General features: G+C 50.6%; 1 pseudogene across 1 annotated transcript; it reads right to left on the bottom strand.

The window, feature by feature from the left end:
* Positions 1 to 903: 903 nt before the first annotated feature.
* On the bottom strand, positions 904 to 12,378 carry LOC309600081 (olfactory receptor 6F1-like; annotated as a pseudogene). Its single transcript has 3 exons — positions 12,336 to 12,378; positions 12,077 to 12,156; positions 904 to 1,908 (listed from the first exon to the last, which is right to left on the bottom strand). The product of its transcript is annotated as an olfactory receptor 6F1-like (transcript).
* Between the last annotated feature and the right edge of the window lie 605 nt (positions 12,379 to 12,983).

Below are 12,983 nucleotides of genomic sequence, written 5' to 3'. Positions count from 1 at the left end.
GATGCCTCCTCCTCCTTAGGAAGTGGTCACATGGGCTCCCTTCACTGTCAGTGTGCAGAAAGAAGAGCTTGGAGAACGTGATTCATCTGTTCTGAAATGAAAATGGGAAGGGGAAAAGCAAGTGCCCTTTGGAAGGGCTAATGTCCTCCCAATGAGTGTAAAGAGAGAGTTGCTGCCCAGCCAGCATTTCACAGCACTGCAGTTTGGGGACTTTGCCAATCACATTGAAGTGTTTCCACAACAAAGCCCAAAATGGGTGGAACGATGGACTGTTAAAAACTGATGTGGGGTTTTTGATGTGGAAATGCCCTGAGACATCTAGCGTGAAGCATAGCACTTTGCATATTTTTAATTAAAATTAAAAAGTACATTCAGCTAGTGGATGCAGGGAAGGAAGGGGAGTAGAAATTTTGTTGTCTGTCTTATGCTAGGAATAATGGCTATGGGTAGAGATGCCAGGTATTGGCAAATGTTATCTTGAACCAGAGCATGATTTGATAAAACAGCCGCAAGAATGGGGCACAGATACATCCAGAAAATGGCAGACTCAATGGAGAAATACATGTCCGTTTCCTAAAGCAGCGAGTCAGCTGCTGGGTCTTCTTAGGGGATTCAAGTGAATCCCTGACAAAATGAAACACTTAGGAAACTGCAATACAAACCTGTGGGAGGACCACTCGTCCAGTGTTCTGCTGGAGAACATTTCTGGATGGGGTTTGTGACCTTTTCCAAGCGCTGGTCTTTAGAGCATTGTGAGACATTCTGAATTTCCCCAGGAGCGAAGAGAGGGAGGTGGGAGCTTTAGAATCGAGGCTCAGCCCCGCCTAAGATGGCTGTGAGGTGAGTGAGATGAGCTGCCTGGGGAACTGGTGGCTTCTCCCTACCTGGGATGCCCAGGTGCACTTACACTTTGGTGAGGAACTTCTGCAAGGCAGAAGCTGTGGGAGGGAGGGGATGAATCTCTTTGGTCCCACTGAGGCCCTTTGAAAAGCCACTTCCCTTCTTCTGGAAAGCCCGCCCCAGAGCTTGCTTCACTTCTTTGGTCCTGAGTGGGTAAATGAAGGGGTTCAACAAAGGAGTTACAACCGTGTTCAAGGTATTCAGGAGTTTGTTCAGATCCCGGGAGTTCTGGGCCAATGGCTTGATGTACAGGAACATGGTGGAGCCATACCAGATGGTGACGACACTGAGATGGGCAGAGCAAGTGGAAAAGGCCTTTTTCTGGCCATGGGCTGACTGGATTCTCAGGATGGAAGAGATGATGTAGACGTAGGAGACCAGGGTGAGCACACAGGAGGCCACCACAACAATTAATGGAGACTAGGAATGTTGCCACATGTCACTGCAGGAGAGGGCAAGGCAGGAATCTATATCGCAGAGGAAATGATTGATGACCTCTGGCCCACAGAATGTCAGCCTGGATGTCAGAAATGCCAGCAGCGAGACGGCCAGAAAACCTCCCAGCCAGGAGCTGAGTGCCAGCCAAGCAGAGAGGACACTGCTCATGAGGGAGCTGTATCTCAAGGGGTAGCATATGGCTAAGTAGCGGTCATAGGCCATGACAGACAGGAGAAAACACTCAGTGGAGCATAGGGAGAGAAGAAAGAACAAGCAGAGTTTGAAGACACTGAAGGACATGGCCTGGCTAGTTCATAGCATGACTCCTATGGCTTTGGGAACAACACCCATAGTGTACCAGATCTGCAGAAAGGAGAGATTAGAGAGGAAAAAGTACATAGGGGTACAGAGGTTCCTGTTCGTCAGCACAAGGGCTATGATGGATGCATTGCCTGTTACTGTCAGGGAGTACGTCAGTGCAAATACCAAGGGAGACTCAGAAATGCCACGTGCCTGGGAAGCCAAGAAGGATGAATTCCTCCACTCTTGTACCGTTTCCAGATGAAAATCCTGTTTAGGAAACTATGGACAGCAGGCTGAGGGTCTCCAGCTACGTGAAAGGGTCTTGCAGTGCGGAAGGGCATAACATACCTGCACTCTTCACGGCAGGCAATATGGTGTTGTGATTTCACGAACTGAGACTGAGGGATTGGAAAACTGTCACAATAACATGGCACTGGAAGAGATTTTCTCACCTCTTCTAGGTCATCTTAACGCAAGGGCTTCTGACTGAGGTGGCAGTGGCACACCGCAGCAGGCTAGTCTGACAGTCATTGCTCAAGGACTCGTGGTCTTGTATATTTGCTTTCTTCCAAGTCCCAGCACAAGAAGCTTTTGGAAATACCTCCATTACCTCCACTGACATCTGCTTCTCAGTATAGCTTCTAGGGGTAGGGTTCACCTCTTTGTAATCTTGCCATCTCAGAGTCAGGGGAAGGATTTCTGCTGACCAAGTTGAAAGACTACAATGAAATACTCCTATCTCAGCTCCTCAGCTTACCCTCCTTCTTTCTCAATGGACAGAGAAAAGGCACTGGGGAGACATGGCTCATCTTCCCTTACGTACATGGCCAACAGCCCTCTGGAAGTGCCAGGTTGTCTCTGAGGACTAAGGCAGGAGCCTAGTGAGAAGCTCAGATGGATAAGTCAGACATCTCAACTTGCACAGAGGTATCCATGCCTCAGTGGCTGAAGGCAAAACTCTCTGAGCTGAACCCCCCCCAAGGCAGCTCTGCTACGAAGCCAGCCAAAATGCAGGGTATAATCTATGCTCTCCCTGCAGACAAGGGAGGATTCTTGATCATTTCTCTAGAGGAGAACCAATCTCATCCTCAGGTGGTGTCTAAGACAGAGAGAGATGGACCACCGTCTGAATGAACCCTTTCTCTCCTTTCTTCCTCCTTAGGAATTTCCATACCAGAAATCCCATGTGGCTAAAGAGCAGAGAAATGCCCCTAAATCCAGCTCTCCTTAAACGTGCAAGGCATTGCAAGTCTATGCTTTATGTCTTGGGCAGGCTTCACTCACCAGCTCAGCCAATGGAAATGGTCCAAACGACATCTCTTCATGCACCATCCTCCAGATGAAGCCGTGGTCCCCTCAGCTGAGGGAGAACATTGGGAAGAGGCTGATTGGTTGGAGGGACTCTGGATGCACTGATGTCAGGAGAAGTGTGGATGAGCAGCTCTCACCTTGCCGACTCACTTCAAGCTGTACACAATTGCCTGACCCTGTTTCCTCTCCATCCACCTGGTAGGTATTGAGAGCTTGTGCTCCCGATTTTCTTTCCCCCTCACGGCCACCGCTGTACTTCCACAAAGGGGAGCTTTGTGTGCACACACAGTGTAAAGTCTCTGCAGTTTAGCTCCATATAGTGAGAGCGTACATCAGAGAGTCACCAGCATCATTAGCAGGAAATCATCCCCACACCCACCTTATTCACACTCTGAAGCTCAAACTGTCCACACTGGGGAGATAGTTTTCTGATTCCCCTCCGTGTGCTACAGGGAGTTTGATCTCTGGGGGATCGCATGGAATTGCTGCAGGCAGATACTGCTCCCTCTTCACACAGGCCAATCAAACAGCAATACAATGCGCTCAAGTGGCTGTCAGGCTGGGTGTTTGCCTCCTGCCAGCAGCTGTGGTATGTGGACCTTGTCAGGAACCCAGTGCTCTCTTGTGTAGCCATTTGCTGACATGCAGAGGATGTCTGAAAGAGCCACGTCCCAAGAGACTGGAAGTGTCAAGTATTTGGTGCTGGATACTGACATGGTCTTGAAACCTCCAGGGTGGGAGAGAACTAAAGGCAACCATGGACACAAGGCTACAGAGAGAGTAAGGTAAGGGATTCACCTACCTCATTTCTGAGCCTCTAGCTGCAGTTAAGGCCTATGTCTTCAGTCCTCATTGAAGTGAAGATCTAAGTAAAGATCTAAGTGCAAAGCCAGACAAGACTTGAGTAGGGGGAAATTGATCCCCCCTGCCTCCAGAGCAGCTGTGTCTCCAAGCAGCTACTCACCTTTGCCCCATTGATCATCAGCAGAGAGAAACAGGCACTGTCAAGCCTCAGTTCACCCTGTCTCCTACACATCAGGCAATCCATGCCTTACAAGCACCTAGTTTTCTTCTGTTGACCCTCAAGATAGACGAGACAGCTGGCTTAAACAACACATGCATGCACGCACGCACAAGTCTCGACCTCTAGGAATCCAGAGTTAGTTGAGAAGATTCACACCCACAGAGAGACTGCCTACATTGTCCAGGGCCACCACACAGGTGTTGGACTTGACAGAGACATCTTCTGCAAGTCCCGTGTCCAAGGCTTCAATGTGGTTGAAGGGAGATGATCTGCACTTGGTGTGAAGGGCCTATGCAGCTGATGAGCATAACATGCCCAGCTTGAGCCCATTCACCCGCACAAAAACCCTCTCCCTCCTATCCATCTGTCCTCGAATACCTTGGACATGGGTATGGGGTTTAACCAGGGGATGGAGGTGCTTGGAAGGCTAAGTAGATGTGGGCTTACTGCTCAGTGAGGGTGGCGACCTGATGACAACTGATAGGGAAAAGGCTGATGTACTCAATGCCTGTTCCTCCTCAGTTTTTACTGCTATGGCTTCTCCTTAGGCCTGCCACATCCCTGAGCCTCCCCACAGACTCTCTGGGAATGATGCAGCACCCACAGTAGAAGAAGAAAGAACTAAGGAGCTCTTACTATCATTTGGACATACACAAGTTGGTGGGACCACTGGGGATACATCCAGGGGTGTTCCAGGAGCTGATGGGACAGTCTCTACTCAGTCCCTGGAAGGATGATGGAGCAAATACTCTCAGAAGCCTTTTCCAAACTCATGAAAGGCAAGAAGGGGGTTGGGAGTAGCTCACATGGATTTACTGAGGGGAAATCATGCCTGACTAACCTCATTGCTTTCTATGAGGAGGTGACTGGCGCTGTGGGGAAGGGGAGGGGCACTGGCTGTGGTGTACCTTGACTTTAGCAAGACCTTTGGCGTACCCTCAGGGCTGCACACACACGCACACCTGTATGCGCACAGGGGTAGGTACGCACACTCACAGGCATGCACACACACAGATATGTGTGCTGTTGGGGAATTTGTATTGTACCCCTTGAGGCAAATGAAACACATGCTTCTGCTTGAATATGAAAAAAACTCACACCCCACCAAACGATCACTGTATTGGACAGAGGCCTATCACCATAAGCAGTTCTACAAGGAGTCTGCAAAGATGTGTCATGATCCTATTCCTTACATTCACTGGCACCAGCACCCATCCCGGGAGCAGTTGCATGCAGCACCTCAGCCTGGTATTGGGTCTGTCCCCCAGCACCAGTTCTGCTGCCCAAAGGTGGCCACTGAGCATTCACACTCCAGGATTGCTACAAGACAGTGCTGGGGCTGGTTCTTCTCTCATCACCAAGGGAAACTGCACTCCCTGACTCCCTTAATCTAGCTGCAAGGTTAGAAAGACTTTTTGAGACAATTCTTCTGCCCCTTCCTCACCCTGATTTTGTTAACATTCACCACTTTATTCTTGGAGTAATAAGGCAGATTTCCATGAATTAGGGTTACTTCTGCCCCAGTATCTAGCAGAGCCATAACCTGTTGCTTATTATGCTAGCTCCACAGTGTTACAAGTAGAACACAAGGGATATGTTCATTCCCGCCCGTGCCCGTCCCTATCCCCGTGCTGAAGAGGGAACATCCCTTCCTGGGCTTGTTTGCAGGGAAGGGGGGATGACATGCCGTGCACCCCCTGCCCCATGCCCCCATCCCGCCATTTGCTGCCCAGACCCCTTTGAGCTGCTCTGCGCCCGCATCTCATGTCAGGCCACTGCTGCAGCTTCAAACATCCCCATATGCACTTTAAGCACAGTAGTAAGAACAAACACAGCACAAGTCTGTCTTCCCTTTTCCTTGCCCTACCCTGTGTTTCTTGAAACAAGTTAATACTTCAGGTGGGCTGGGACATTCACCTAATTCCTCCTCGCTTTCCCAGTTCACCAGGAAAACCACCTGGGCCAAGGGCCTTATGACAGCCCCCCACGGCTGTGTGCAGGGCCAGCCAGGCATTCAGTCTATCTCTTCTTCACTATCCTTTCTCTACAAAGGCATTTCCCACTGGGACCTACCAACTACACCAAATGTTTTGCACAGCGAGCTGCTGGTTTTTTTTGATTCCCATAAGAAAGGAACCCAGACTCTGTAAAGCATCACTTTAAATGCCATTTCTTAGACTAAGACTATGAAGAAAGGGAAGGCAGTATAAATGACCCTACATCCTTCAGATGCTAGGAGTCCTAAACTATGTACTGTCAAGTGGGTGGCTCCAATCAGGGCACAGCACACCACACAGATCCTGCCCAAGAAAGGGTTACCCCATTTTGGTCAGTCAAACTTTTAGAGGATTTTTCATAAAATCAAGCAGCTCTATTCATCATTTCTGCTGTCAAACAGAAACGATGTCCACATGAGAACCTCTTACTGCACTTTAGACACAGGCAAGGACACACAAGTAAAGGTCATCACTGGCACCGAGCAGAAGCTGCCTACAGGTTCATGGGTTACAATCCACTGGCTGAGTTTGTCCTCTGGCCATGGGATCTGTGCAGCACAACATGGGCCTGAAGGCCAAGCTCGGCACAGCAGAGGCCAGGGCCTCCTCAGGTTCTCTTTTACATGGGTCACTAACTCCTTGATGTACTGTGATCTTTGGGTTAGGGTGATGGCACCCTGCCACTTGTTTCCTTCATGTGAAGAAACACCAGCTCTTGAACCTGCTCAGAGCAGCTTTCACATCCTTGTTTCTTCGGGTGTGACTCAAGGGATTCAGTAGGGGAGTGAGAACGATGCAAAGAACAGCCACTGCTCTGCGTAGTGACCCTTTTGAGGGGGCTCCCATGTAGGTGAATGGGCCATAGGAAGAGGCCACAGCAGTGAAATGGGAAGCACAGGTTGAGACAGCTCAGTGCCTGCCTTCCCCAAAGGAGAGCCACAGCATGATTTAAATCACCATTAAAAAAGCATAACCTCTGGCTACAATGCCCTTACTTTGAAGTGTAAAACCTGCATGGAGCCTGTGCCTTCTTCCTACCTTTCCAAGACCTCCTTGGTTGTGCAGCCAACCTAGAGGTCATGCTAAGAGCCAGTAGCAGAGCTCTGGCAGTGCTTTGGCCGAAGGGCTTACTCTTCTGTCAGAAGAAATGCCATCCCTCCCTCTTCTACAAGGACAACTGCAGATGGTATCACCACTGTAAAGGACCTGAGGTACCTTCTGCTTATGACAAGGTTTAGTGCAGTAGGGTTAGGAAGTCCAACTGTGCTGCCGCAGATGAGGGTTATTAATAGCATGACCAGGGAGAAAAGATTTCAGACATGCAAGCGAAATGCCCTTATAAATCTTCTGGCCTTCAGCCATCCTGACACGTGCGTCATGAGCCATAATTTGCTCTTGATGGAGGACACAGGTGTGGGGATTTCCATTCTTCCACTTGTCCACTTTTGTCAAGACATCTGAATTTTCATGCAGGAAATAGGATATGAGACTGTAGTGGTTGCTGAGAGACATTTCCTCGAGTCAGAAGGGATGAGATTAACAGTAAAAGAATCCTCTCCTCCGAGAATGGAAGCCAATTCCTGAGCACAAACTCTCTGGGGGGACCAAGGAAGCCGTCCAGAGCTCTGCACTTGCCTGCAGCTCTCTTGGGAAGTGCACCCAGCACCCTCATCCCTGTTGATCTTCACATTCTCCTGCATGCTCTGTATCAGAGCAATTTGCTCTCCCTCAGAAATACACCCTTTCACTGCCCCCATTTCTGTGCTGACAGCCCTCAGCTCCCACATGCTTAGCTCCAATTTCCAGCCTCAACGCATTCAGCAGCATGGGCAACTTTTCCCTGCTACTCCTGCCCATGCCTGCTGGCCATGGCCTCTCCATTGGGTGGTGGAGGGGAGAGGAAGGAGGAGTAGCAGCTATGGGCCATCCCAAAGGCTCTTCCCTGCTTTACCACTCTTGCCATTCTGCCAAGCAAATCATCTCCCAGAGCCCCACACCCTCTCCCTGCTATGCCAGCGCAGCTCCAGCCACAGCAAGAGGAACGTCCTTCCTCAAGAGCTCATGGCGCTGTTGACCCCTCAGGGCCTCCTGCCTTTCTGGGCATTTGTGGGCAGAGACACAGCAAGGCAAGGCCTGATGCTCGCTGGCAGCAGAGCAGCCAGGGATGACTTCCTCAGCTCCAAGGGATGGTTCCCCAAAGAGGAGCCGCTGCAGGGTGTGAAAACCTCCCATGCCTCTGTGAATGGAGAAGGGTCGCCTTGTGCCCTCACCCTCTTCCAACCCTGACCAACACCCTTCTCCTTTGGCAGCTTGGGGAGTGTCCAGAGAGGGAAGGAGCACATGGAGGCCAGGCTTGAATGCAGCAGAACTTTAATGAGTCAAAAGCGGGAAACAAAGTCACTCATTCCTTCCCCCTTTTGACTTTATTTCTTTCTTTCATCCCCACCCACTCCGGTCTGACTCTGTCTCACTGCCACTGTTCCTGACTGTTTCTTGAAGAAAAGATTTCTCTGGGAAAAGGGCCATCAGAGCTGGGCGACCTTTGATGATCTTTGGCCTTTCCTTCTTTTGTCTCGGCAGTGGCTGCAGGCAGAGCCCAGGTGCAGGAGGAGCCATTGGCAGAGACCTCCGAGGGTACCAGCATTAGCATCAACTGCTCACACCCCAAGATACAATCGAATGACTTCATCCTCTGGTACCATCAGATTCCAGGCCAAAGCCCCAAACTCCTCTTCATAAAGGGTCCGAAAAGCTGCAGCGCTGCAGAAGGTGCGCCCCGCCCCCCCGCCCTCTGCCCCAGGACAGTTAAGACAAGGACCCCTAGGAACACAGAATTTGATGCCAGACTGAGGACAGAGCTCCTGGCCATTGATTTCAGAGAGGCTGAGCAACCAGTGCTCCCCTTCCAAAGGAGGGCAGCTGGGGCTCTCTGAAAACATGACCAAAATGTAACTTCCTTACCTTCCACTCTCTCTCATCTCTTTCTTATCTTCTGTTCTTCTGGACTGTAAGACCCCCAGAGCCAACATGGGGGATCTGCTGGCCCCTCTCCTTCTGTGGCGCAGGCAGATGGATGCCCTGTGGGATCTCTACTGTGGGCAATGGGCACAGACTTTCTACAGCTGCTAGTGCTCTCCTTGCTCTGGCCCCCTCTTCTAGAAGTGATCTCATTTTCCTGTTCAGAGTCATTCAAGTTCTCTGCATCCCAACCTCTGCCTCCACATAATCCTTTTCTTGGTGGACATTGTCTTAGGTTGCCAAGGAAGAAAGGCATTGCCTTAGGTGGCAGGGCGTAAGGTGGGGGCACAAGTGGAAGAGGAAGGGGAAGGCGAGACACAGGGCAGTGGAGCCCTTCCCGACACTGTCTCTTGGAGCTGAGGAAGACATACTCAGCTTCTCCATGGCCAGTGGTGATCAAGCCCTGTATTCTGGCATCCCTGTTTAGATATGGCCTCTTGACCTCAGAGCGTGTCCTGTAGACAGGGAGGTTGACCACTGCTGTCCCTCAGTGAGGATCCCAGTGCTGCTGGAGGCTCTGAGAAGTCAACAGCTTGCATGCCAATGAAGAAGGGAGATCCTCCTGCTTTGTATAGCCCTGTGCTGGGAAGAGAAGCTCCGTCAGAAGATGGCCTCAAAGGCTGCAGGAGTGATAATGGTCTGAGAAAAGACCTTTAAAACAGCCCCAGACCTTCTCCTCCTCATCCTCCTACCTGTCCCCAGAATGAGGGGGCATGGCCTGCACCCAAAGGCAAGGGTAGCAAGGGCAGGTCACCTCTATGCCCCCCACCCCTGAAACACAGATGTGCAGGGTTGCCCAGAGAGGTGGTAGATGCCCCATCCTTGGAAACATTCAAGGCCAGGCTGGATGGGGCTCTGAGCAACCTGATCTAGTTGTAGATGTCCCTGCCAATTGCAGGGGGGATGGAACAGATGACCTTTAAAGGTCCCTTCCATCCCAAAGCATTCTATGATTCTATAAGTTAGGGATCCACATGGCAGCTGACTTGGGTGGGCACAGACCTGTGCTGTGCTGAATATATCACTTCACACTTGGCAGTGATGTCACAAGCATGTCCTTGTCTTTATCTAGGAGTGAAACACCATGTTTTCATACAAATGTTATTTTGCTCAACAGTAGAAATGATAAATAGAGTCGTCTATTTCTAAGAAATTCCCATGAAAAATCCAAAGATGACAATGTCAGTGAATCTCAGCACGGGCAGGATTTGCACCGTGTGACAAACTGTGAGTTGAGGTCCATTTCATGATCCATAATTAGGATTTGGTAGCATCTGAAGGGGCATAAGGTTTCCTGTGCTATCCCCCTTTTCCTTCTTGTGTTATTTCCAGTTCATGGCATTTTAATCAACATCTTATGCAGCCAGAGCACCATTCTTACTGGGATCCATCTACATCCATGCTTCAGCCTCATGGGTAAAACCAAAAGGTCATCCTCCAAGTTTGGCTCCAGAAGCTCCCTCCTCTCTTCATACTCCAATCAAGTGTTAGAAGATTAAAAAATTCTTCCTGTAGTTTCTCATTTGAAGGCTGAAGAACGTTGTTTCTCTCAGCCTCTCCTCGTGTCTCGGGTTACAGAAACAAAGAATTGGTAAATTTGGAAGGGATGTCTAGAGGTCACCTGGTCCAACACCCTGCTCAGAAAGGCTCACCTAGAGTTGGTTGCCTGGACCATGTCCAGATGATTTTTGAATGTCTCCAGGGATGGAGACTCCACAACCTCTCTGGGCATCCTGTGCCAGTGCTGCCTCACCCTCACTGTCAAACATTGTTTCCTGGTGTTAAGACAGAGCCTCCTGTGTTTCACTTTGTGCCAAATGCCTCCTCTTCTGTCACTGGACACCATGGAGAAGAGCCTTGCTCCACCTTCTCACAGACTCCCATCAGATACTTGTACACATTGATGAGATCTCCCCTGGTAGAATCATAGAATTGTTTAGGTTGGAAAAGACCTTTAAGATCACGTCCAACTGCTAAACTAGCACTGCCAAGTCCACCACTAAACTATGTTCCTAAGCACCACATCTACAGGTTCTTTAAATACCTCCAGGGATGGGAACTCAACCACTTCCCTGGGCAGCCTGTTCCAATGCCTGACTACCCTTTCCATGAAGAAATTTTTTCTAATATCCAGTCTAAGCCTCCTCTGGCACAACTTGAGGCCATTTCCTCTTGTCCTATCCCTTGTTACTTGGGAGAAGAGACCGACCCCCACCTCGCTACAACCTCCTTTCAGGTAGCTGTAGAGAGCGAGAAGGTCACCCCTCACCCTTCTTTCTTCCAGGTTAAACAACCCCAGTTCACTCAGCCACTCTTCATAAGCCTTCTGCTCTAGACCCTTCACCAGCTAAACCATGTCACAGGAGAAGTCATGTCTCCAACCAAGAGCCTCTTTTCCTACAGTGGTCGCTGGTGGACGCTGAGGGAAGAGTAAGAGCTGGACAAGCAGCTGGGCTACTGCTCCTGAATACTCACTGCTGTGTCCCATTCAGTTTCAGTGGTTCAGGGTCATTCCTGAGTCTGCTGTGGCAATGCAGCCTCATGGCAAGGAAAGCCAACAGCATCCTGGGGTGCAGCAGGAAGAGCGTTGCCAGCAGGACAAGGGACTTGATCCTTCCTCTCTACTCAGCGCCGGTGAGGCCACATCTGGAGCGCTGGGTCCACTTCTGGGCTCCCCAATACGAGACAGATATTGGAGCGAGCCCAGCCAAATGGTGCAGGGACAGGAGCATCTTTCTTGTGAGGATGGGCTGAGAGGGCTGGCAGTGTTCAGCCTGGGGAAGAGAAGGCCCCTGGGGGATCTTGGCAATGTGTGTAAAGAGGTGATGGGAGGGAATGAAGAAGAGAGTCTTCTCATTCAGGCATGTTTGGGACTCCACACCTCTGCCGTGAGGACGCTCTGTAGGGTGAGAAATTACAGGCAAGGCACTAAACTGTGACCATTACTGTGTTGCAGGTTTGCAAGGGCCAAAGGGAGGTTTTTCAGCACTGGGTCATCCTTTTTCGGGCAGAGAGGCCACAGCTGGGCTTCTCACCGCCCTCCCAGTCAGAAGGTGCTTCAGCATCCTCTCCCGGGCAGACATACCCTGGTGTCGAAGCGCTGCCTCTCAGCTCCAGGTCTCATGGCCAAAGGGGCCTGGGGCACCTGCGAATTCCTGTAGGAGCCTGAAGGAAGAGATCAAGCAGTCTGCTGTCAGGAGATAGGAGGCTGCAGGCTCTTCTCCTGCTTTTGGCTCCTCCTGGACATCACAACCAGCGCAACCAGCCCCCAGCAAGGGAGCAGTGTCCATGCTGAACTTCTCCTGCCATCCAGTGCCCAGCCAGAGACAGGGGCCTGCACCCACCTTTCTCGAGGACAGAGACAGCCCCCCTTAAAGCCTCCGACATGCTCCTTGTCCCTCAGTGGTGTCTGAAAGGAGGTAGAACCATGAACAGTCAAAGGCACCAGGAAGCAGGAGTCTGACTCCCTCTCCCTACAGGGGGTTTCTCTCTCTTCTCAAATGTCTCTGGAAATAGCACCTGTTGTAAACATCCTACCCAGAGTCAGACACACCACCTCTCTCTGGCAAGAGGACACACAACCCTCTTCCTTACAAATATCTTCTCCCCATCCCTTCAGGTACCACAATTGACTCCTTGTCTGGAGGTGAGACCTTCCAGAAGGGTGAGAAGAGAGGATCATCTTATAAACTCAGAGGTGTTTCTGCCTACAGTGGGATCAGAACTCATTACGGGATGCAGTGGAGAAAGTATTTTAGGATGGTGCAAGACATGGGGGGCTTAGCAGAAGCAGCAGAGACAGGGAAGGGGAAGGATCAAGGCAGTTTGGCCTGGAGAAATCATGGGAAGACAGATGGAGAACAAGGATGAGAGGAGCTGATCCCATGTGAACACGTGACTGATCTGCATGCTCCCCTGGCCATGCCTGGTTGTCCAGGCCTTGTTTGTCCTCTTGCCAGTAGCTCCCTGGAAACACAGTTATGAAGTCCAGC

Source organism: Platalea leucorodia (assembly GCF_965183815.1).
Source record: "Platalea leucorodia genome assembly, chromosome: 22".
Classification (NCBI taxonomy): domain Eukaryota; kingdom Metazoa; phylum Chordata; class Aves; order Pelecaniformes; family Threskiornithidae; genus Platalea; species Platalea leucorodia.
The sequence above is the reverse complement of the archived record's forward strand: the minus strand, read 5'-3'. Positions and strand labels throughout refer to the sequence as shown.